The sequence below is a fragment of the Mus musculus genome, chromosome 2, assembly GCF_000001635.26.
Source record: "Mus musculus strain C57BL/6J chromosome 2, GRCm38.p6 C57BL/6J".
Taxonomy (NCBI): Eukaryota; Metazoa; Chordata; class Mammalia; order Rodentia; family Muridae; genus Mus; species Mus musculus.
This window is the reverse complement of record NC_000068.7, coordinates 151299316-151324297: the sequence shown is the minus strand read 5'-3', so window position 1 is coordinate 151324297 and position 24982 is coordinate 151299316. Positions and strand designations below refer to the sequence as shown.

The window sequence follows — 24982 nt, the reverse complement described above, 5'->3', positions numbered from 1 at the left end:
CCTGTACTGTGCTGCAGAACTCTCTGAAGTTGTAGGGTGTGGTGACCACACTATTGATATGTAGACCTGGAGTTATCCTGTATTACAAGGAAAGGAAGTCTTCCTTTCCAGGGAAAATAACTATAAAGACATGAAGCAAGAGACTTTTGTGGAAAGTACTCTGTAAAATTCAAGCTGTTTCCAGAAAAATTTAAAATAATTGTCAATTTGTGAACTGTATACCCTGAACAAACACAAACAGTACAGGACATTGTGAGCTTTGAATGTCTAAACTATGACAATTAAGCTTGTAGCAATTCTTTTAGATAGAATACAGACAGCCATAAAGACCACACTGGAATGGTCCTCATGGTCCTCATGGGATATAAGCAGGGAGAGAGAAAAGGAATTTTACAGGAGAAAGGATTTTGATGGAAACATATCTGAGGTTGAGGCAACACTCACCCTGGGAAGACAGCTCTGGTATAGCCAAATAAAAACCCTAAGCCTGGGCATGGGGATCAATTCTTGAAACACATAGGGCCAAGCATGAACCAACAAAAGGCTCTAAGGAGGGGATCTAATGTGCTTACCCTTCCTACCTTCAGTTTGCCCAATCATACTGAAAATCTGGAGATGGCAAAAGGAGTATAATGAGGCAGAGTATGCCACCCACCACGGACTGCTTGAACAAGAGGAGAAACTCCCATTGGCAAAAACTTCCCCCAGCTTGTCCACTAAGCACACTTCATGAGCAACGCAGTGGAGGAGACAGAGAGCAGTGATACTTATTATGAGAGCTCTACCAGAAAGCCTTTAGAGCATCCAGCACTGGGACTTTACCCAGCATTCATCTATGGATATGCCCAAGGCTAGTTCTGAGATTCAGAAACAAGGTGTCCTCACTGAGTGTTTTATCTCTCCATTCCTTTGTGAGGAAGCCTAGTATAAATGCACTAACATATCCAATTAAAAGTCAACTAATTTCTGCACAAAGTGCCCCTCAGGAGGCCCTTACAGAACAACTCCACATTGTGAGTACAAATGTTTCAAAGAACAACACAGCCTCACAGGATAGATGACCTCCATTTTCCAGCAAGGAGGACCAGGGTGAGGGACCCACAGAAAAAGAAAGTGATTCAAGCCTGTCCTCCCCATGTATGCCCCAGTCACACCTTTGTGGGCGGTGTCAGACTGCATTTAGGGCTCCCTTTAAAAGGTGGGTCTTGAAGACCCTAAAGAATGGGGTTCTAAAAGGCCTCTGTCAGGTCTTAAGGTCCAATGCTTTGATGAGGAGTCTTGACCTTTACATTATAAAAAACTAAGAATTGACCAAGGAGCATTCACGGAAGGAAAGCTAACCTATCATCTCATGCAGCCTGACTGTAGCAGTTAAAATTCTTCTGAAAGGGAGAAAGAATACCCTGATAAATGCTACAACACGTTCATATCATTAATCTTTTACACATTATCAAAAAAACATTTATATGGTTTTGGGACACCATTTGGGAGGAGAGTTGTTGGGCAGAATTTTGGAGTTTGGCTACCTATGTGACAAAGGATTCCATAGGCTATTGAAGCATTTGTATGTGCCCCCCCAGTTTTACCACTAGAAATGTTTGCCTACTGGACAGTAAAGCCTAGAAATATTGTAGCAAAATGCAAAGGAAATATAAAACTTATCAATTACGTATTGTGCCAGAAGACTATCATGGGTTACAAGCCTGCCACTTTCAATGGGACTCTCTCTGAATGTGCCCAAGAACTCTTAGAAGGTAAACAATATGATGACCATGAAATTCATGTCTGGAGTCACGGTGTGTGCTCTACTTTATGTCTACAGAATGCTTGGTTTTACAGAAAATTAAGCGTGGAGACCTAAAGCAGAAGAACTTGGCAGCAAAATACATATAATATTCAAGTTCTCAACAGAATTTTATGACATGATCACTAACTTGGTAAGTGTGATCTCTGGACAAAGGCCAGCACTCCATGGCATTTTAAGCTTTCAAATGCTGAAGCATAACAAAGGAAGTTCTCCCAGTTTCTTTAGGGAGACCATCTATAGCCACCCTAAACCCATTGTAATGTTCATCATGGGTGTCATGAGATATAAGCAACAAGATGGGAAGGAAGGTTTACAGGAGAAAAAAATATGACCATATAATGGCAACATACCTGATGCTCAGGCAACAATAACCCTGGGAAGAAAACTCAATTAAAAAAAAAACCTGAAGCCCAGCTAGAGTGTTCAAACCTTGAAACATACAGGTCCAACCATGAAACAACAAACAGTTATAAGGCAGGGATCTAGTGTACCTACCCTTCCCAACTTCATTTGACCAAATCAACCTGGAAATCCTTAGAATGTGAACAAGAGTAGAATGAGGGACAGTATGTCATCCACCCTTACTGCTTAAAAAAAAAGAGACCCCCCCATTCATAGAATCTGCCCCTCAGCTTGTCCAGAAGGCTCACTTCATGAGCAGCACCTAGTGGGAGACAGAGCATTGACCCTCAGACGAAAGCTGTACCAGAGTGTCTTCAGAGGATTCATCACTGGAAATCTCCTCCAGCCATCATCCAGGAATGTGTCCAAAGCTGACTCTAACAATCCACAGAGCCATGTGTCCTTACAGGGTGTTTCAAGTCATCAGGCCTCTGTGGAGGAAGCTCAGTGTAAGGGCACCAACATACCCAGTGAAAAGAACAGCTCTTCTCTTCACCTCATAAGCATCTCAGGGAATAACTCAATGTCATGAAGACCACTGCTTCAAAGAACAACATGACCTCATGGGATAGATCACCTCCTTTCTCCACAGAGTAGACCCATTGTTAGTGTTGACTTGTACAAGAAAAACAGTCAAGCCTGTCCTCCCCAAATATGCCCCAGTGACACCTTTGAGGTTCCTGTCCCACTGTGCCCAGGATCCACTTTAAAATAAGGTTCTGAAAGACCCTAAAGGAGGGGGTTAAAAAGGCCTGTGTCAGGTCCTAATGCCAAATCCATTTGATGAAGAGGCTTTATCTGACAATTATAAAACATTAAAGATCCTTGGCTAAGGAGCATTTAGGCAAATATAATTGACTAGCTAGCTATATCCTCAACCAGACAATTGTAGCAATAAAAATTGTATCAGAAAGGATAAAGAAAACCCTCATCAAATCAGGAATTGAAAGTGCAAAAACTCTAAACCTCCCTCATATTATTAATCATTTGCACATTATATAAAACAAACTGTTATATGATTCTGGAATATAAGGTGTGGGGAGAATTGTTGGGCAAAATTGTGGAGATTGGCTACCTACCTGAGGAAGAATCCCATTTGCTATTTAAACAAAGGGTATGTCTCCTCCAGTAGTGTCAGCAGAAGTGTATTGTCCTCAGGGATAAAAGCCAGGAAATATTATAGTGGAAGGCAAAGGAAATGTGATTGCAAAATAGGCAAAAAGGTTATCATGGTTCATAAGCTAGCAACTTTCAAGGGGACTCTCCACTGTGAGCTTTGATTGGCTAATTCATGACCATTTAGTTTGTCATAGTTCCTTTAAGAGGAACACAGACAGCCACTCCAAATCACATTGTAATGATAATCAAGGTTACCATGAGATATAAGCAATGAAAGATGAAAGTAATTTTACTAGAGGAGAAGTTTGACCATGTGATGACAACCTATTTTGTTGCTGAGGCAACAATAACCCTGGGAAGACAACTCAATAATAAAACCTGAGCCCAGACAGTGGGATCAAATCTTGACACATATTGGGCCAACCATGAAACAACCAATGGCTATAAGGATGGGATCTAGTTTGCCTAGTCTTCCCACCTTCATATGGCAAATCAAACTGAAATTCCTTAGAATTGAAACAAGAGCTGAATGTGGTACAATTTGCCACAAACCCTGAAAGGCTTGAACAAGTAGACAACTCCCATTCCCAGAATCTATTCCCAGCTGGTCTACAAGACTATCTTCATGAGCAGCATCTCAGGGGGAGAGGGGGAGACAGAGACAGAGAGCAGTGAGCCTCAGATGAAAGCTGTGCCAGGGGGTCTTCAGAGGATTCATCACTGGAAATCTTCTCCAGCCAGTCATCCATAGGTGTGTCCCAAATTGGCTATAAAGATATAAAAAGTGTTTTGACTCATCTTTGCCTCTGCCAAGGACACTCAGTGTAAGGGCACCAATGTATCCAGTGAAAGATCAACTCATCTCTTCCATAAACCTCACTTCAGAGGTTCCTCCTGCACAGCTTCCTCTGATTCAAAGGACAACCTGACCTCTTATGATAGATCACCTCCAATCTTCAGCAAGTATATCATGGGTTACAGTCCCGCTCTACAAGAAACAGAGTGGAGTAGGTCTGCCTCACATATGCCATAGAGACAACTTCACAATTGGTTTAAGACTTTACCCAGGGCACTCTTTAAAAGGTGGGTATTGAAATCCCTGAAGAATGGGGTTACAATAGGCCTCTGTCAGGATCTAAGGTCCAACACCTTTCATGAAGGCTTAATCTGAACATTATTAATCCTTAAAGACCCTTGGTCAAGGAGCATTCTGGAAAGTAATTACGCAAAAAAAGAGAGATAAAAGGAATACAAATCAGAAAGGAAGAAGTCCAAACACCACTAATTTCAGATGATATGATAGTATATATAAGTGACTCCAAAAATTCCACCAGAGAAATCCCAAGCCTGATAAACAACTTCAGTGAAGTAAGCAGGATATAAAATTAACTCAAACAAGTCAGTGGCCTTTCTCTACACAAAGGATAAACAGGTTGAGAAAGAAATTAGGGAAAAAACACCCTTCAAAATAGTCACAAATAATATAAAAAACCTTGGTGTGATTCTACCTAAGGAAGTGAAATATCTGTATGATAAGAACTTCAAGTCTCTGAAGAAAGAAATCAAAGATCTCAAAAGATGGAAAGATCTCCCATGCTCATGGATTGGCATGATTAATATAGTCAAAATGGCTATCCTGCCAAAAGCCATCTAAAGACTCAATGCAATCCCCATCAAAACTCCAACTAAATTCTTCACAGAGTTACAAAGGGCAATTTGCAAATTCATCTGGAATAACAAAAATACTAGGATAGCAAAAACTATTCTCAACAATAAAAGAACCTCTGGAGGAATCACCATCCCCAACCTCAAGCTGTACTACATAGCTATTGTGATAAAATCATCATGGTCCTGGTACAATGAGAGGCAGGTAGATCAATGGAATAGAATTGAAGACCCAGAAATGAACCCACACACCTATGGTCACTTGGTCTTTGACAAAGGAGCAAAAACCATTCAGTGGAAAGAAGATAGCATCATCTTCAACAAATGGTGCTGGCTCAACTGGAAATTAGCACATAGAAAAATGTGAATTGATACATACTTATCCCCTTGTACAGAGCTCAAATATAAGTGGATCAAAGAACTCCACATAAAACCAGAGACACTGAAACTTATAGAGGAGAAAATGGGGAAAACCTCAAAGACATGGGCACAGGGGAAAAATTCCTGAACAGAACATCAATGGCCTGTGCTGTAAGATCAAGAATCAACAAATGGGACCTCATAAAATTGCAAAGTTTCTGTAAGGCGAAGGACACTGTTTATAAGACCAAAAGGCAACCAACAGATTGGGAAAAGACCTTTAATAATCCTAAATCTGATAGAGGGATAAAATCCAATAAATATGAAGAACTCAAGAAGATGGACTCCAGAAAACTAAATAGCCTATTAAAAATCTGGTACACAGCTAAACAAATAATTTTCAACTGAGGAATACCGAATGACTGAGAAGCACCTAAAAAAATGATCAACATCTTTAATCATCAGGGAAATGCAAATCAAAGAAACCCTGAGATTACACCTCATACCATGCAGAATGGCTAAGATCAAATACTCAGATGACAGCAGATGCTGGCAAGAATGTGGAGAGGAACACTCCTCCATCTCTGGTAGGAATGCAAACTTGTACAACTATTCTGGAAATCAATTTGGTGGTTCCTCAGAAAATTGGACAAAAGAGGACCCAGCAATGCCACTCCTGGGCATATGCCCAGAAGATGTTCCAACATGTAATAAGGACACATGCTCCATTATGTTCATAGCAGCCTTATTTATAATAGCCAGGACCTGGAAAGAACCCAGATGTCCTTCAACAGAGGAATGGATACAGAAAATGTGGGACATTTACACAACGAAGTACTAGCCATTTATTAAGAACAATTATTTATGAAATTCTTAGACAAATGGATGGATCTGGAGGATATCATCCTGAGTGAGGTAACCCAATCTCAAGAGAACTCACATGATATGCACACACTGATATTAGTCCAGAAGCTCAGAATCCTTCTTAGAAGGGGGAACAAAGTACCCATGTAAGGAGTTACAGAGACAAAATTAGAGCAGAGAGTGAAAGAATGGTCACCCAGAGACAGCCCCACTTGGGGATCCATCCCATAAACAACCACCAAACCCAGAAACTATGGCAGATGCCAACAAGAGTCTATTGACAGGAGCCTGATATAGCTGTCTCCTGAGGGCCTATGCCAGTGCCTGGTATATACAGAAGTGGATGTTCATAGTCATCCATTGGACAGAGCACAAGGTCCCCAGTGAAGGAGCTAGAGAAAGTACCCAAGGAGCTGAAGGGGTCTGAAGCTCCATAGGAGGAAAAACAGTATGAACTAGCCAGTACCACAAGAGCTCCTTGGAACTAAACTATCAATGAAGAAAGCACATGACGGAACTTGTGGTTCTAGCAGTACATATAGCACAGGACGGCCTAGTCAGACATCAATAGGAGGAGAGGCCCTAGGTCCTGTGAAGGTTCTATGCCTAACTATAGGGGAATACCAGGACTGGGGATGGGAGTGGGTGAGTTGGGGAGCAGTAATAGAGGGGAGTGGATGGGGGATTTTTGGAGGCAAAACTTGGAAAGGGGATAACATTTGAAATGCAAATAAAGAAAATATCTAATTAAAAAAAATACAACACATCTCTTTCACAAACATCACCTCAGTAGGACCTCATGGGTCAACTCCACAATGTGACTACCACTGGTTCCAAGGACAACATGATGTCACAGGATAGATTTCCTCCATTTTCTAGCAGGAGGGCCAGTCCAAAGGTCCCACTATACAATGAATAGTGTCGAGCCTGTCTTTCCCAAATACATCAAAGGTACACCTTCCTGGCAGGTTTCAGACTGCACCCCAGGTCCCCTCTACAAGGCAGCTGTGGAAAACCCTGAAGAACTGGGTTATAAAATACCACTGATTTTATATTGCTGTTTGCCAATCCAAAAGAGCATGTGTAGCTAAAAACAATATTCTGGTTATGAGTTAAAAAGGCAGTGGGGGCTTCCATGGTGAGAGGCATGAGCACAGGCCACAGTGCAATTTTCCATCTAGGATCTTTGAGAAAGAGATATCCCTCATTTAAAGGAAAAATGGTTACCAATGGTATGTATGAGGAGGTTAACTTGCAGAAGTCAGTTCTTTCTTTACACCATGTCTGTCCTGGGGAATGGATTAGGGTCCCCAGGCTTAGCAGCCAATACTTTAGCACATTGAACCGTTTCCTGGATTAAATGACATGCTTTGAAATAAAGATATTATGAAAATATACATTTTAGGGCATGGTGATAATATATTATTTCACCAGAAGTCCAATCCCACAGTATCCTTCCTGTGTTAGTTGACTATGTGTAGAGAGAAGAGGAATGTGTCTGGAGGCTGTGCCAGGATGCTGAGGGAGGGTGGGTGAAGGGATCAGTGGAGCACTCAGGAGGAATCAGCCTTAGAGCTCATGCCATCACAGGGCCAGCAGAGCCAGCCATAAGTCCTGCAAGTTTGTACTGAAAACCCCTTTCTTGTATCTGTTTTAAGTGTACTTGGAGGCACTGTACTTCCTGGATGATGGAATCAGAGAGTAGATAGCAGCTTGTTGAGGATGAAGACAGGCTCAGGCGAGAATCAGGTAGGGTTCTCACAGGGCTTGGCCCCTGTGGGAAGCCATATCTACATCACAGGTTGTAAGTAAAGGCAAACTATTCCCCTATCTGCACAGGAGCAGTGTGTTTATTGGGGTGTAATAGCCTTCTTGGGTCCTCTGGGGCATGAGGACCCAGCAAGGAGTCTAGGAGACAGGTCTGATCTCATGACTCCCCTCTTTGTGCTCTAGGTTGTTTCATGATGGTTGGTAGTGTCACAAATGTTCCAGCCAAGTGAGGAGCTCCATGTAACTCAGAAATCCTGGAATGAAGGTACCACTGCATGCAGGTCACCATCAGGAAGACGGGCCTTAGAGGAACTTCCAGGCATGGTAAGATGGCCAGCTGTCTGTCTCCAAATGTACCCATGAGCCATTAGAAGAGACAGTAGATACTGGAAGCAGATTAAGACCCCAGAGTTCCTGAACTCCTTGTGATTGTGTCCAAGATGACGACAGCTGACCAGCGAGAGTCAGAAACAGAGCAAAGAGAGTGCTCATAAGGGAAGAGAGTGGACAGGAACAGGTGAGTCCATTGCTTTTGGTGCAGCTCTCAAAACCATCCTGACTTGCTGGACAGCTTGCTCCTAACCCACCAAGATTCAGACACCTTCACAACTCACCCCAGCACTGTAACTATTATTGAGTTTGCTTGTTGCTTTGCAACCTCATATGGATGCACACTTCTCAATATCAAAACTATTTTGGAGGGACACACAGGTACACACACACTTTGAGATGTACTTATGTACAGTTCATGCTAGTGAATTTTCCAGAGAACCTCCATGCTAAACAAAGTACTTGCATATTTCATGTGACTTTAGGTGTCCTTCAAATTAGTTTTCTCTTGTATCCACGCTCATTTGAAAACACTAACCACCTCTTCTACTGCTTCATCGGAGCCATTTGCCATGCCATGGTGAACATTTTGTCATAGGACATCTGACCACATGAAAGGTGAGGTGCACCACCTGTCCTCTGAGTGGAGTCAAGGAGAAGTCTGGAGTGTTTGACAGTTGAATTCATATCTGGATCTGGTTCCAAACATGATCATGAATAAGAACCTGTGGATGGAAAAACAACAGAGATCCTCTGGTTTGACAGTGAGGGCTTTCCATTGGGTGGTTAATGGTCACCTGCCACTTTCCACCACCTACAAAAACTCAGGGATTTAAGGACCAGCATCATACCCCTCTTTAGCGCCACTCTCTTGTATACCCTGCCTTTCTCATGTATCTCACACAAAGACCCATGCTGTTTTCTTTCTGATATCCTGCAAGTATGTTGTTGTTACTATGGTTTTGTGTCCCCATGCAGCAGGCTTAAGAAGTCTGGTGCCTTTGCTGCCTATAAGATCCTGTGTTGAAGTTACCAAAGAACTCCTGGGACCACACTCAACAAGGCACAAAGCCTGAGGCCAGCTTCATCTGCTTGGTGCAGGAGATATCCCTCAAGCCTTAACACACTGGATGCCATAGGGACACACAGAAGATGCTCCCGTGCTTAAGCCATGGGGAAGGCATGATTGAATACACGTGTTAGTCTTACCAAAACCTCTTGTTTTCAGATCTCCTTGGTGGAAGAGGCTCCTGCTGATTGGCAGAGAAGTAGGGCCAGAGCTAGAAGAGCACAGAAAATTCCATCAGCCAGACGGACTGGGATCAACAAGAGAAGAAAACCATGTTCTGATCCCAGGTCACCCATCACCTTACCCTGACCCTTTGTTGTTGGAGAAGACTATATGTGGAATTTAGAGAACTTCCTCACTCTGGACAGTTCTCCTGGTAGGCGTCTAGTGACCATGGCAAGGGGCTTCTCAAGCCCCTACCTCCACTGCTGAGTATATGGTGCAAGGAGAGTCAATTGGTGTTACTGCCCCCTCAGTCTCTTAGGCATGGGCACCACTTCTCCAGTAAGATGTCTCAAGAAATACTGTCATCTGAAAGAGCCAGACATACAAGACATAGATAGCTGAGAGACATTGTGTGTGAGGTGAGGGGTACTCTTTATACTGGGTCCCCTCTAAAGCAGTGACAACAGCCATTACCTACAGAAATGAAATATGGAGACGATCTGTCAACAAGTCCGAGATATTCAAAGCTGACCGATTTCTTATTTTAGGTATTGTATGTTCAAGTGAAGATTAGCCAATGAGAATGTCCACAGAGCGCTGAGAGTTTAATTTCTTAGGCAGAAGTGTTACCAAGTGTGTGATACCCAGGAACCTGGAAAAAAATATAGGACATAAATAACTCTGAATACATAGAGTATTGACTTATTACAATAAACTTATAGTGTGTTTAAAAAAAACCTGCTGAGTTATACTAAATTATACCTATGTAAATCTACAGACACTGGACTTATTCAGCATGTCTACCTTGCAAATGAAAAGCTCTTTCCATTGTGAGAGCATCAGTAATTCTCCAGGACACATTCTTGTCTTCATTCTGTGTATTAGATCTCTGCCCTCTTCCTCTTCCATACTGCCTAGTCTCCATCCTAGAGACATCTCTACATTCTACTATTGTTTATCATTAGTGGACACTTTTGTTTCAGACTTCATTTGGGCAGTATTTCCCTCTCTTTTGAAGATTAATTTTCTTAGTATAATGTCCTTCAAGTCTACAGAAGATGACCACAAAGCTCAGTATCCTTCTCCCCTTTATATTTCTGAGAAAAGGTCTTGTTGTATTGCCTAGGCTGGCTTACAACTCCTGACCCTCCTGTTCAGAATCCTGGTTATTGTGGTGGCAGGTTTGGACCTCTTTAATTAGAAGGCCTAATTACATTCTTCCTCAATAAACATGTGGAAATAGGCTAGCCACATTGTTAAAGGATAAGGGGTGGGGTTTTTTTTAAACTCATTTTGAAATATTCTCAATTCTCTTTGCAGTTGTCCTATCTCAGTATCTTATAAAAGCCTTATGATTGGGATTGGAGATTCTCACCAGGGCCCTGACTTTATTCAAAAAGCACTCACTTATGTAGCAGTAATCTGGTTCACCCTCAACTTGTATTTCTGCCCTTCCATTCCTATCCTGTTGAGGGAGCAGAACTTTCTTCAGGGCACAAAGAATGTTCTTTGCTGTCATGTGAACTAGAATTAGAGAGGCTTTCAAGATTAAAGAAATTCCTAAACTAGTTCACATGTTGATATTTATTACTCATTTATCAATGGTTGGCCATATTTCCTGGACAAATGCAGTTCAACTCACAAAGTTCTAAACTATGTCCACACTTTGGTTAATTTTTCCTACTATTCCATTTGCAATTTCAGAGTGTCAGGTCTTACTTGAAGGTCTTCTATCCATTTGGAGTTGATTTTTATGCAGGCAGAGATAGACATCTAATTTCATTCTTCTACATTAAATGCCATGGTTTTTTTCTCTCACCATTTGAAGTCTATATAGGAAATTCCATACTAGTCTGGGCTAAGTAGTGAGACTATAACTATATATAAATACATATATAGAAAATGTAAAACATGGATGACTAGATTCACTTAAAACTAGTTTATCCTTTCCCAAACAACTTTTAACCCATTTGTCAAAAATAGTCATGAAGATGTTGAAACAAGAGACTGGTGAGCTTCTTGGTTTCTAAACTGTACTATGGGTAGATGTGATCTCCGTTTAAGGAATCATTTGAATGCCTCATACAGCATTAATCTATTAGTGACCTGGGCAAAGTGGAAATCAGTCATTACCCAAAAATAGCTGTCTATCATCTTCCGACGTTAAAAAAATTTAAGATTTCAATTTAATTGATACAGTTGGATCTTTCCGTAATTGTGAGAATTTGGTCTAACCTCACCACAGATTTAGGTTAAGATTGCGAAGACTATAAGACATAAATTAGCACACGGTTACAAAAATCTGGAGTGTGTGGAGTTAGAAATTTGGCTAAGAGCCTTTTCTGCTGTTAGAGGATGGAAGTTCAATTCCTAGCACACACATAGGGTTGCTCACAACTGTTATAATTTCAGCTCCATGTATCCAGTACCTCTGGCCTCTATGGGAATCTTCATTCACATGCACTTCTGCTAAGAACACTTATGGCTGTCTATAGGATTCCACTAAGGAAGTTCGGGGTGAGAGCACAAGCCATGAGGCTCAGAAGAGAAAATGCTATATTCCAGAGCAATTCCGAGGGTACTGCCAGAGTTTACTCAAAGTCTCACAAAGACAATGGTGCCAGAAGGGCCTGAACAGAAATGCCAAAGGTTTACCCAGCTTGTGTTCCCGCCTTCCCAATGCAAAGAGACCATCATAATTTGGAAAGAGCAAAATCATGGCAACCAAGCAGATTTCATTACTGTGTGCCCGAGAAGTAATCTCTTTTGTACAGTGTGGAGGAATAATCTCCCAATAAAAAATGATGGCTCATTCCAAAGGACAGGAAGTAGAAGGTGGGAGTTTCAGTAGAGAGATTGGTACTCCAGGAAGTATTCATTGCTGGGAGATATTCCCTGGATGAACTCCTAGGAAGTTGGACATATGAGGTTACTAGCCACATGGCAGACATAGTGTTATTTAAATGGGCTAAATATACAAAGACAACAAATGAGCTCTTCTTGCTGCTGAGAATTAAAAAAAAAAATCACGCCTAAAACCCTTAACCCCCAAATTTTTAAGACTTCTTTATTTAAATGCTTGTTCTTCTCCCTAAGAGAAACACCAGAAACAATGTTTGTCTTTTATCTCAAAATTTTTATACTTCTTTATTTTAATGCTTATTTTCCCCCCTAACAGGAATACCTGAAACTATGTTCTTGCCTTCTAACCTAAAATTCCCCTGAAAACTTACAATTTGTTTAAAATTCCTTTTAAGCCTCAAAAATCATATTTAATCCACTCTAACAGGACAAACCATCAATGTTAAGAATCAATATTAAATTGCTAATTAACAACCAATTTCCTTTTACAGACAAATTATTACTACTGCATATCCCAGATACATAATTACCGTGATATATTCTTCCTCGTCCATCTACAGCACATAAATTCTCAACCTTTCCCTCTGGTTTTCTTAATAAAACACATGTAATTCCCCCTTAAAGGATTCCTTCCAGGACTACGTTCCTTAAACACTCTGGCCTTTTTTCTAAGACCATAACAACAGACCAGCAAAATGTTCACAATCAAGCTGTTTCAGGTTCCATATATACATTACCCACACTGTGCAGACATCCCCCTGCTGGAATTCTGCCCCCTGTTGTGATTATTCTACAGGTTTATCACTATAAAAGGAGGAAATAGAGTGCTGCTTCCACAAGCCAGAGAGAGAAGCACCCTCCATCTCCCTGGACCAGCCTAGGGCAGTAAAGCTTCCTTTGTCCAGACACATCTTCTGACTGAAGGCTTCTAGGACACCAAGCCCCACAGATGACGGCTGAGACCCACTGATGACAGACTTGAGACCTTCCAGAAAGTAATGAACTCTCTGCCAGAGACTAATGCATATGGAAGTTAGGGACATGTATATGATAGTAAGGAAAATGTTATGTCTATATCAATAAATCAAATGTTGTTTAAAACTGATGTTAATACCCTCACAAACCCTATGCAAATCCACTCGGTGACCACCTGCTGAACAATTATTCGTTCAACAAACCCTTTTCATCTCAGCCTCACAACCATGGCCGCTGGACAGCTAATCATATTAAAGTCCATGGATGCCCCCCCCAACACACACACACACACACAATTCCCTGGATACGTCAAGAGGGGATAACAGATTCCTCAATCTCTGAATCCCTGACAGGACTATAATTAACTATGGATACCATTTTTTTCCCTCATTACCTGACCACCTTTTCCAATCTGCTGACATTGTGCTGGTACATCACATCAACACTAACCGCTGCTGATACATCACTTCAAAACTAACTTCCATTAGTGCACGAAGGATGCCCAACACTATTGATATTGCTGGTATTCCTTCCTGGATTCATCACTCTCATCTCAAGAAAGCACCTGAGGATTTCATAGAAAGAAAAACTTGCCAACAGAGGTGAAATCTGACTTAATGGAGATCCTTCAAGATTAAAATTTTCAAGGTTTAATATTTTATCGCTAATCTTTTCTTACTCACATTTTATACTATGATAGTCATAATGTTAGCATATTAGATTATATTCACGCCCTTAAAGTTTAGCTGTTCTAGCCCACATAGAACATGCACTTGAAAACTGAAGCTTGTGCTCTCATGTATAAGACATTTTTACAACATGTAATTGATCTAAGTTGAAGCAGATTACTGTAAGCTCTTTCACTGCCATTCTGGGATGAAGTGTGGGCATTTACAATTTAAAAAGAACCTACAAGTCATCCTAATCTATGCATGTCCAGCACAACTAGGCAAACTTGCTAGGGTACTGGTGCATATCATTAGGCTTTTTGTAGATGTGGAACTATTGTCTTCCTGGGGAAAGACCAACAATGGTGTATTTATCCTTTGTCCCAAACCTAAAACCAACCCTGCCAATTAAAATAATTTAACATTGTAAATTCCTAACCTAAACTCTTGAGACATCTATAACTATTCTGGCAAATTGCTCTGGGATGCCAGAATACCTTGAGCAATTCAGTTGTGTTGGACCTGGGTTCCTCAATCACAATTCAAAGATATTAGGTAAAACAAGAAGTGTCTAAGCCCACAGTCTTCAATAGAGAATTCTTTCTGGTGCCTTAGATTCCCCTGGTACACAAGTCTATAGGGTCTGGTAACTACCTTCTCACCTATGCTATTCTCCCCAAGACACCTTCACCTATCTCTTTAAATGGAATTCCTCCGGACTATGTTAGCAGCAACCATTTCTTCCTCAATCAATCTTCATCTAACCTGACACAGTTTTATTGGTTCTACCTTGATCCAAAATGCTCTTATTAGGTAGGAATGTCCTACAACCTTTCAACTGTAGAACTGTCACAAACCACTGCTGATGCCTGTTCATGGACCCAGGCCATATCAATCATAGGTGACATATAAGGATAAGAACTATGCATCCTGTCAAAGGTATCAGGTTACCTGGCTTCTCTCTCAGTGCATAATTGTGAAGATAGTATCCAGAACCTCACTATGAGAGTTACCAACTGTCAACAACTGTTCCTTCCTGTCCCTTCTGATACTTGGTGAACATGTATCAAAGGTATCAGGTTATCTACATTTTCCAATGTCTATTGGTCTCCCACTTTGTCCAATGTCCATTGGTCTTCCACATTGTGCATGGGATACATCCACTCATTTGTGGCATTACTCACATCTGTCCCCAAGTTTATATCTACAATGGGGATGCAAGCCACCTACCTTTAGCCATGACACCAGGCCACACTTGATCAAAACATGTAGTAGCCATACTATTCCACTCTTAATGAGCGCAGGAATGCAGGGTCTACTGTACTAGGAACATCAGTTTTCCTCAAAGATCAAGTGTTTAGAACCTTGAATATCTACTCAAGTTTAACAAGATTTAGGGTTCTTAGATGACTCGATATCCAGGGTGGATACCAAGTAGACATATTGGCAGAAGTAGTATCGAGGAATCAGTGAGGTCTCAGTTTGCATTCAAAGAAACAAATAGCATTGTGTAGTCTTTGGAGAACTTTTTTATGCCAACAATTCAAGAACAATCAGGGACACTTTCATCATTGTGAAAAAACGATCTTAAAACTTAAATACCTACCTAAAAGGCAGGAAACAATCGGAACTAATCACTGGTCAACTGGTCCCCCATAGTTAACACCTGCTTTAACTGTAGCATGATCCTATCCAGGAGTATTTAAAGAACAGGGCACATCTCTGATTCATCTCTCATATACGATCACATTCTATATTGCCTACAAATTAACAAAAGGAAATGAGAGACCTGATGCCATGATTACGGCTGTGGATGGAATTGTTAAAACAAGCTAGAATGTTACACCAACAATTTCACCTTTCCCCTCAGAATTTTCATAATCTCTTGCCCAAATTGCCCATGTCACAATATACACATTTTACAAGATACAGTGCAATGTTCACACCCCTTGAACCATTGGGGCCTCTTGGCTTATAAGAAGTTAACCCTAGAGGTCTACTCCCCAATGCAATCTGACAATGATATCATCCATTACCCAGCCTTTGGTAATCTTAGATATGTACGTGTTGTGGTAAATATTTACTCTGCCTTCTATACGAGGTGGCCATGACAGGAGAAAAGGCCTATCATTCTATTAAGGCCATGAAATCAACAATATTAATAAGGGGAGTGCTGTGGACACTCTTGTCTGGCAATAGACATTCTTACTCATTTGAATAGTTCAGCAGTTGTTATCCTCGTGGAGGATCAGTCACTCCTTTGGGATACCCTATCATCTTCAAGGACAAACAATCATAAAGAGAACAAATCACTCCTTAAAGGAGCACTTGCTTGGCTCCTGTCCCAAGAATCCAAAAGAGATCCACACCTAGCATTGATGCCAATCCTATTTCATTAGATCTTTCTCTCCTTCAGTGAGCAAAGGCTGAGCTCTGCTACCAAACATTGGAAACTTTTGCCGAGGAACACTTCCCTCCCATTGGTTACATGGAGGGACCCAATAACCTCTCAATGACAGTTTCCCACTCCTCTTCTTACAAGAAGTGAAACTATGCTTGTGTTTTCTCCCTGGACACAACCACACCAATATCCATGCCCTCAAGAGACATTTGCCTTGCCATGGACCAAAGGCCAATGAAGGAGCCAGAAGAGAACCAGAATCCAGAGATGTAATTCACATACTGTGAAGAGAGAATCTCGGGGGCAGAAGATACCATAGAAAACATTGACACAACTGTCAGAGAAAATGCAAAATGCAAAAAGCTCCTACCCCAAACCATCCAGGAAATCCAGGACACAATGAGAAGACCAAACCAAAGGATAATAGGTATAGAAAAGAGTGAAGATCCCCAACTTAAAGGGCCAGTAAATATCTTCAATAAAATTATAGAAGAAAACTTCCCTAACCTAAAGAAAGAGATGCCCATGAACATACAAGGAGCCCACAGAATTCCAAATAGTTTGGACCAGAAAAGAAATTCCTCCCATCACATAATAATCAAAACACCAAATGCACAAAACAAAGAAAGAATATTAAAAGCAGTAAGGGAAAAAGGTCAACTAATATATAAATGCAGACCTATCAGAATTGCACCAGACTTCTCACCAGAGACTATGATAGGTCAAAGATCCTGGGCAGATGTCATACAGAAATTAAGAGCACATAAATGCCAGATGCCTACTATGCCCAGAAAAACTCTCAATTACCATACATGGAGAAACCAAGATATTCCATTACAAAACCAAATTTACACAATATCTTACCAGAAATCCAACCCTACAAAGGATAATAGATGGAAAATGCCACCTCAAGGAAGGAACTAGACAAAGCAAGTAAGTAATCTTCTTTCAATAAACCCAGAAGAAGGTAGACACACAAACATAAAAAGAACATCAAAAATAACAGGAAGCAACAATCACTTTTGCTTTATATCTCTTAACATCAATGGACTCAATTCCCCAATAAAAAGCCATAGACTAAAGACTAGATAAGTCTGTGGCTCCAGGAAGAGAGCACAGCTGTTAGAGAGTATAACAGGATGGCTGCTCTAGGCAGAGAGCTTAATCAGTAAATCTACTTTACTTGCTTCTTATAGGCAGATACTAGTGAAAATTGAATTAATTGCCTTAAAGATGGTATAATGTTCTAATAAATCTTACACGATACTCATATTCTTTCTAATGTGGGATCCATGGGAACTTTGGTTAAAATCCTGGTTTGACAAGCTCCCTGCTTATAAACACGGCCAGATGGAAGTGTGAATTAATTGTTTTAAAGATGGTAAAATAAGGTCTGCAGGATAATTAACTCATATTCTTTGAACGTGGGCTCTACTGGAATTTTGGGTTGATTATCCTGACATGAAAGATTAGGAAAAAGGCCTGAAATAGGTTTTTACACTAAGCAAAATGTTTTTAGGATAGCAGGGAAATTGTATGAAAACAATTGTTTAGGGAAGATTTGAAGTCCTGCAGGATAACTCATTCTTTGAACATGGACTCCATGGGAATTTTAGGTTAATTTCCTAGCATGGCAAAATAGAAAAAGGCTAAGAATAGGCACATACAGTATTTTAGTTTACTTCATTTGTTTTAGACTGTGTTAATTTCCACTGGATGTGATTTTGAATATTGTGGTATATTAGTCTTTTGGGAGAGAGGTCAAAATTAAGATTTTTCTGGTTACTGGCCCAAGGATATGCTGATTGGGGAGAAAGGTTTTGTCTTTGTGTTTTTAGATAAGGTGATTAGTGTGTATACACCTTCCAGAACCATATGGATCAGATATGATGAAGGGAGACCCCTAAAGGTCTAGATTCAAGAGAGTCAAACAAAAAGATATCTTGATAATATTAAAACTTTGTTTTGAGATTTGTATATTACAGAATATACAGCCTTAGTGACTATCATCGGCAGGGATGTTGAACTGACCTGCTTTCAACTTCTGATCTCTTGAACTTTTAGCCAGATCCAGTCAAGATACAGACACCAGACACTAAAACAATCATTGGTGTGGTCCTTTTAAGGCCAACCAGCTCCCCCAATTTCCCTACACTTCCCCACTTCAAATATATCCCATCACCCATATTCAGCTTGGAGAAGTTATGAAGAGTCTTTGCCCCAGTTTTCTGGACTTTGGGGTCTAGATGTGGTTATTCTAGTTGTCTTCCTGGGGAATGTTGAAATGGTCATAATTAAAACAGTGAAGAAATAGCTACAATTGATTGTGTAATAATAATTGCATTTGCTAGAAATCTTTACAATACTTACTAAATTGAAGTCATAATTTCTTATTTTGGTATAGAATTTATGTCGATACAGAATCAAGGTTAGCATTGGTATAAATTTCTTCTATTGATACAAAAACTTTAAAAGTACAAGGTTTCCACCCAGTCCTGTCATTAGAAACTGATCTGAGATGTTTAAGCCGGCTAGTTAAGGGCAAAATAGCAAATTCAGGATTCTAAGTTTATTGTTAGGGTGTTTTCAGACAACTTAATTAGAACTAGCTGAGAGTAGTTAACAGACAACAGTCCAGATTAATTGACATAGATAGTTGGTTTTCAAAAACATCAAAAATCCACAGAATATGATATATAATGTTATTTATTATTTTGTTGATGAGACCTATCTGCTCCTAGAAGTCCCACTTTGGGGATTCAAAGAAGAAATTGAGCATCTCTACCTCCAGGTAAGATAGTACATTGCAGCTAGGAGGCCACTGGGCAGAAATTGCCTATCATTCCTGCAGATCTATACCATTCTTGAGAGGACACAATTTACAGGTTAGGACAGCTTAGTTCTGCTGAGACAGAATGAGGTAGTCCTTAACAATTCCTGTTTTTCAAAGGACTGTCAGATGACCCTGGGCAAGAAGGCTGAAAACTGATGCTCCAACTTCCTCACTGACTGGAGCTGTATAGGTAGGCAGCTCTCTCTACAACTTGTCTTAGTTCTGGAAGCTGTGTTAGGCTTTGTATATTTTCAGATAATGTTGCTCAATTTTCTGATGGTGTTGAAAGACTACATATTGCCGGGCGTGGTGGCATACACCTTTAATCCCAGCACTAGGGAGGAAGAGGCAGGCAGATTTCTGAGTTGGAGGCCAGCCTGGTCTACAAAGTGAGTTCCAGGACAGCCAGGCCTAAACAGAGAAACCCTGTCTCGAAAAACAAAACAAAACAAACAAACAAATAAGAAAGACTACTTATAGTCTCATAGCCAACCCAGGCTATTTAACACTGAGAAAATGTATTTGAGAATATAGTTCTCAGATAGTATACAAGCAAAATCAGGACATAACATATGGAGTTATAAGTCTTTTATGTTAGGATAAATGACAGAGTGTTCTATTTAATTGTCCAAGATGATGGACTGGATGTTAGGTGTATCTTATATTTTAAAAAATGGTCAACCCTATAGGAGGAACAACAATATGAACTAACCAGGACCCCCAGAGCTGTGTCTCTAGCTGCATATGTAGCAGAGGATGGCCTAGTTGGCCATCAGTGAGAGGAGAAGCCCTTGGTACTGCAAAGGTCATTATGCCCCAATACAGAGGATTGCCAGGGCCAGAAAGTGGGAGTGGGTGGGTTGGGGAGCAGGAGGAGAGGGGAAGGGAGGGGGGCTTCAGGGATAGCATTTAAACTATAAATGAAGAAAATATCTAACAAAAAAGACAAATGGTAAAAAAAAAGTCTACACAAGATAGTTAAAAAAATTTATTGTATTTGAAGTAAAAACACCATAGATTTGAGACTGAAGGAAAAAAAAGGCAAGCAAAGCAGTGTTAAGCAAGCCAGTAAGCAACATTCCTCCATGGCTATGCATCCACTCCTGCCTCCAAATTCCCACTCTGTGTGAGTTCCTATCCTGACTTCCTTCTGTAATGAACAGTAATGTGGAAGTGTAAGCTGAATAAACCCTTTCCTCCTCCCACCAACCCCCCCCCAAAAAAAAACCAAGAGAAGTGAACAGGATAGCAAGACAGTTAAAATGAAGATATTGGAAGCAGGAGGGGCAGGCCTGTGCATGCACAGAAACCAAATATCAAACGCTTCAGGAGCCACTCACCCGATGGTTTTCTACCCTTTCCTTCGTGGCAGACTCTCTCACTGCCACTTGGGAATCAGCAACTTAGCTAGACTGGCAAGCCAGTGAGCTCTAGGGAAGATGGTCTTCCTCTCCCCAGGGCCAGGATAATCAGAAAAACTACTTACCTAGTCTACATAGGTGCAGGGTATCAAGAATAAGGTCTTCATTCTCACAACCAAGAGCACTTTACCAATTGACATTCTCCTTGGTCAAAGGTAATTTTTATGGCAACTGCTATTATGATTGTATGTTTCAGTAGATTGAATTCCTTGCTCCTAAAATTATGTGTTAAGTTCTAACTACAGAACCTGTTAAGGCAACAATGTTAGAACTAAGGGTGTATTAGTTATTTTGCATAGTTCTGACAAATTTCTGATAAAAGTAATGGAAGAGATGACTTAATCATTTTGACAAACTGTACCAGTGTTTATATTTGCTTGACCCTGTGAGCTTGAGCACAAGGACATAGTGGCAGCAGAGTGGAGGACACAGCACTATTCACACACACTGCAGGGGTCAAAGAAGCAGAGGGAATCTAAGATATTTTCATGGGTCAAAACCAGTAAGACCCACCTTCCATTGTCCAGAAACTTCCAAATTCTCCCCAAATAGCAAAGCTTGAGAGAAGACCAAACAAGAATTCAAAACACAAGTCTATGGGGCACAGTTTAGATTCAACCATGCTAAGAATCTTTCAAGATGTAACCAAGTTGAATTCATGAGATTAGAGTGGGCTCTAATCCCGTGGACTTCATTTACAAAGTAAAGCACATAGTTTAATGGAAAAACAGGCAGACAGTGTATTTATGGTGAGCCAAAAGCCAAAAGACACCTAGTATTGCAAAACAATATCTGAAGCTAACATAAGCTAAGACCTTCCAGAGCACCCAGCCCAGAAAAAAACCTTGCTTTTACACTCCTAGACACCAGTGTGTGAGGCAATTTATTTACCTTAGCCGGGCAGTGGTGGTGCATGCCTTTAATCCTAGCACTTAGGAGGCAGAGGCAGGCGGATTTCAGAGTTCGAGGCCAGCCTGGTCTACAAAGTGAGTTCCAGGACAGCTGGGGCTACACAGAGAAACCCTGTCTCGAAAATAAATGAATGAATGAATAAATAAATAAATAAATAAATAAATAAATAAATAAAATTTACCTTAACTCAAGTTTGTTACAGCAGTCCTAGAAATCTTACTTCCCCTCCCTCCTCTGAAACCATCCCACCATTAATTGCTGGCATATCCTTCCATCATAAAGAAGGTGCCTTTAAAATCATGGAGTAACATGCTTCAGATATGTACAAAAATGTAATGGGCAGGCTATGCTCTTAACTACTTTACAAGTCAAGTAAGGAAATTAAATGGTGCTGCACTGTGTACTACACCTGGTTTAAGAAACCAACGCTTGTCGCCAAGAAGCTCATATAAAGGTGAAAAAAAAAAACAGTAACGTTCTCCTGCAGTAAATATTTCTATTAGGTAGATATCAGATACTTTAGTTAAATGTCTAAACTTTTAGACGGCTAAAATTTTAGACATTTACTACATTTACCTACTTTTCATTTGAAACAACAACCCGCTTGAGCTTACAACCTCGGGGTCCAAAGGAGTCCTCCAAGAACAGGCAGCAGCACTGCCCACCAACGGCTTCAACCAGAGGCCTTTGCGCAGGAGCAACGGCAAAGTTTGTTAACTGCCTTACCCAGAAGCCTTTGCGCTCGAATATAATGCACACCAACTGCCTCACCCAGAAGCCTTTGCTGTTCAAATATAATGCACCACAGCTGCCTCACCCAGAGTCCTTTGTGCCCCCGACATCAACGGGGATTAAAAACATGGAAGGCCCCTTTCTCCTACCTACATGCAATACAGGAAAGAATAAAGTCATCATTTCGGGTAGAAAGACAGTCCAACTTGAGTTTGCAATGAGCACACAACACAGTGAGCTTCAGTTTTCCCAGTGGAGGAGGTTCGTGTCCCCATCAGGATGACCTTTGTATTCCAAGGTTATCCAGAATTCCAGATGTGTCAATTGCACAGTTGTTTAGGTTCTAGGAAGAAGGGAATGTGTTTATACATGAGAGAAAATTGAATATTGGCAATATAGTAGAGAAAATGAGGTTTAAAGAGTGGCAAGGTGAACCAGTGCCAGAGTGTTGTCCACTGTCTGTTGGTTATATTTATACACTTTCTAAATACCCTGTGTCCCCTCAAGCTTCTCTCTTCTACCACAAAAGTAACTTGATTCTCACTGGGACCTCCCGATATCCTTCCCCACATAATTCTGTTACCTTGTGCCATGGAGACCCTGTAGTTTAGATCTGCAGGACCAGATCTACTCCTCTGACTTCACCTCTGGCATAGTCTGCTACCCCAGGTCAGCACAGCACCAGATTGGTGGTCATCCCAGGTCAGCTCCCTGTCTGGGATCTGTGGGGCTATACCGATAGTCATCTTGGACTCACTCCTGATCCAGGCCATTAAAGTGGGCCCCCGTGGGTATTGTCTGTCTTGTGCTCACTCCCCACCCTGGAAGCCGGTCTGGGACAGAAGGACATTTCTTTTTCAAGGAGTGTCAGGCTACCAATAATTAGGTACAGAATGTTTACAAGTCAGAGTGCTGAATACAGACTAGCCTCTCTCTTCTCTGCCTTCTACTGATACACATGGAACACAGAGCCAAAGCTACAATGCCTCTAGGTGTAGGGTGCTGACTATCTTTCCCTGTACTTATTTTTGACTTGTGTTCTTCAGTGAACTGCCCGGAAAATTGATCTATTGGGCCCTAGTGGATAAATGTGCCCTAGTGGAAAGGAAGATGTGAAGAGATGTAGTGAGTTCAATTCTGAATTGAAGGTCAAGCTCAGGAAGAGGAAGAACATGATTTTCTCTGATTGGATGACCATTGAGCACATGTGTGAAGCCTCCTGAGAAACCAAGTTAGACAAGAAGCATTCCTTTTGGCCTATGTAGCTGCAAACAGTGTAAGAGAAAACTATAGCCCTTGCTTCACAAACTTTGTAAATAAAAGTAACATTATTATATACAAAAAAGAATGAATTTCTTGCATTTTTAAATATTTCCTCTTTATTACTTTACACTGTTCCTTTATCAGCTATCCTAAGAAATCTTTATCTAGAGATTTTATAATTTTAGATCTTACTTTTAGAACTAAAATTCATTTGAGTTTACTTTTATATCTGCTGTCCATCCTGGATCCAAGTTTATTGTGTGGGTGTGGATTTTCACTTGGTCCTGCCACCTTTTGAAAAGTAATCTTTAGCCAAGCACTGGTCGTGTGTGCCTCTAATTTCAGCATTGGAAAGGCAGAGATTGGCAGATCAATGTGAATTGGAGGCCAGCTGGTCTACAGAACAAGTTCTATGACAGTAAAGACCACACACACACACACACACACACACACACACATACACACACATCCGACCACCATCACCCTGGGGGAAAAGAAGCTTACAAACAGATAAAAGACCTCATAAGGTTGAGTGAACTTAGACCCTATAAATCTTAGAATTCAGAAAGGAAAGAGTGGAACCATTCCCTGCCACCTCTGCCTGCACTGGAACATGGAACCTCATCACCCCACTAAGAGGACCCCATATGACAATAAATCATGGAGGAAAAAAACCTGGTGTCCTCTTTAAAACATTAGCACTTACAAGCATTTGAAGACATTGAACTTAGGAAGACACAAAATGGAGAAATTCTGGAAATGGGATATCTAGGTAAGAAAATAGGAACTACATATGCAGGCATCACCTATAAAATGCAAGAGATGGAAAAGAGAATCACAGGACTGAACTTACAATGAAATATATCCATCAAAAATGTTGCATTCCAAACATCCCTGATACAAAACAACAGGAAATTGGGATATCATGAAAAGACCAAACCTATGAATAATAGCAAAAAAAAAAAAAAAAAGAAAAAAAGAAAAAGAAGAAGAAACTTTTTTCAAAGGCCTAGAAAATATTTTCAACAAAATCAGAGAAGATAAGTTTCCACTCTAAATAAGGAGATGCCTATAGAGATACAAGCAGCATACAGAACAGTAAATAAATTTTACCAGAAAGAAGGCCTACAGAGCCAATGGACTGCACTCAAGTGGACTCACTATCTGGGTCTGAGTTAGATACTCTGCATGTATTTTATGGTTGTGTAGCTTAGTGTTCTCATAGGACAGACCACTGTGGCAGTGCGGGCATCTCTGATCCTCTTGGATGCGCTTGGATGTCTCCTCCTGGTTTGCCTCGTCCAGCTGTGATACGAGTGTTTGTGCATAGTTTTCTTGTAACTTGTTAGGCCATGTTCACTGGA

General features: G+C 40.7%; 1 long non-coding RNA gene and 1 other non-coding gene across 2 annotated transcripts; both read right to left on the bottom strand.

The window, feature by feature from the left end:
- Positions 1-8294: 8294 nt before the first annotated feature.
- Positions 8295-22259, bottom strand: 4930442J19Rik (RIKEN cDNA 4930442J19 gene). The gene is made up of 6 exons (NR_040747.1): positions 22204-22259; positions 15663-15816; positions 10026-10203; positions 9691-9949; positions 9527-9597; positions 8295-9042 (listed from the first exon to the last, which is right to left on the bottom strand). It is a non-coding gene; the product is annotated as an RIKEN cDNA 4930442J19 gene (long non-coding RNA).
- A 959-nt stretch (positions 22260-23218) lies between these two features.
- Positions 23219-23354, bottom strand: Gm24077. Its single transcript, XR_003954232.1, has one exon. It is a non-coding gene; the product is annotated as a small nucleolar RNA SNORA17 (small nucleolar RNA).
- Between the last annotated feature and the right edge of the window lie 1628 nt (positions 23355-24982).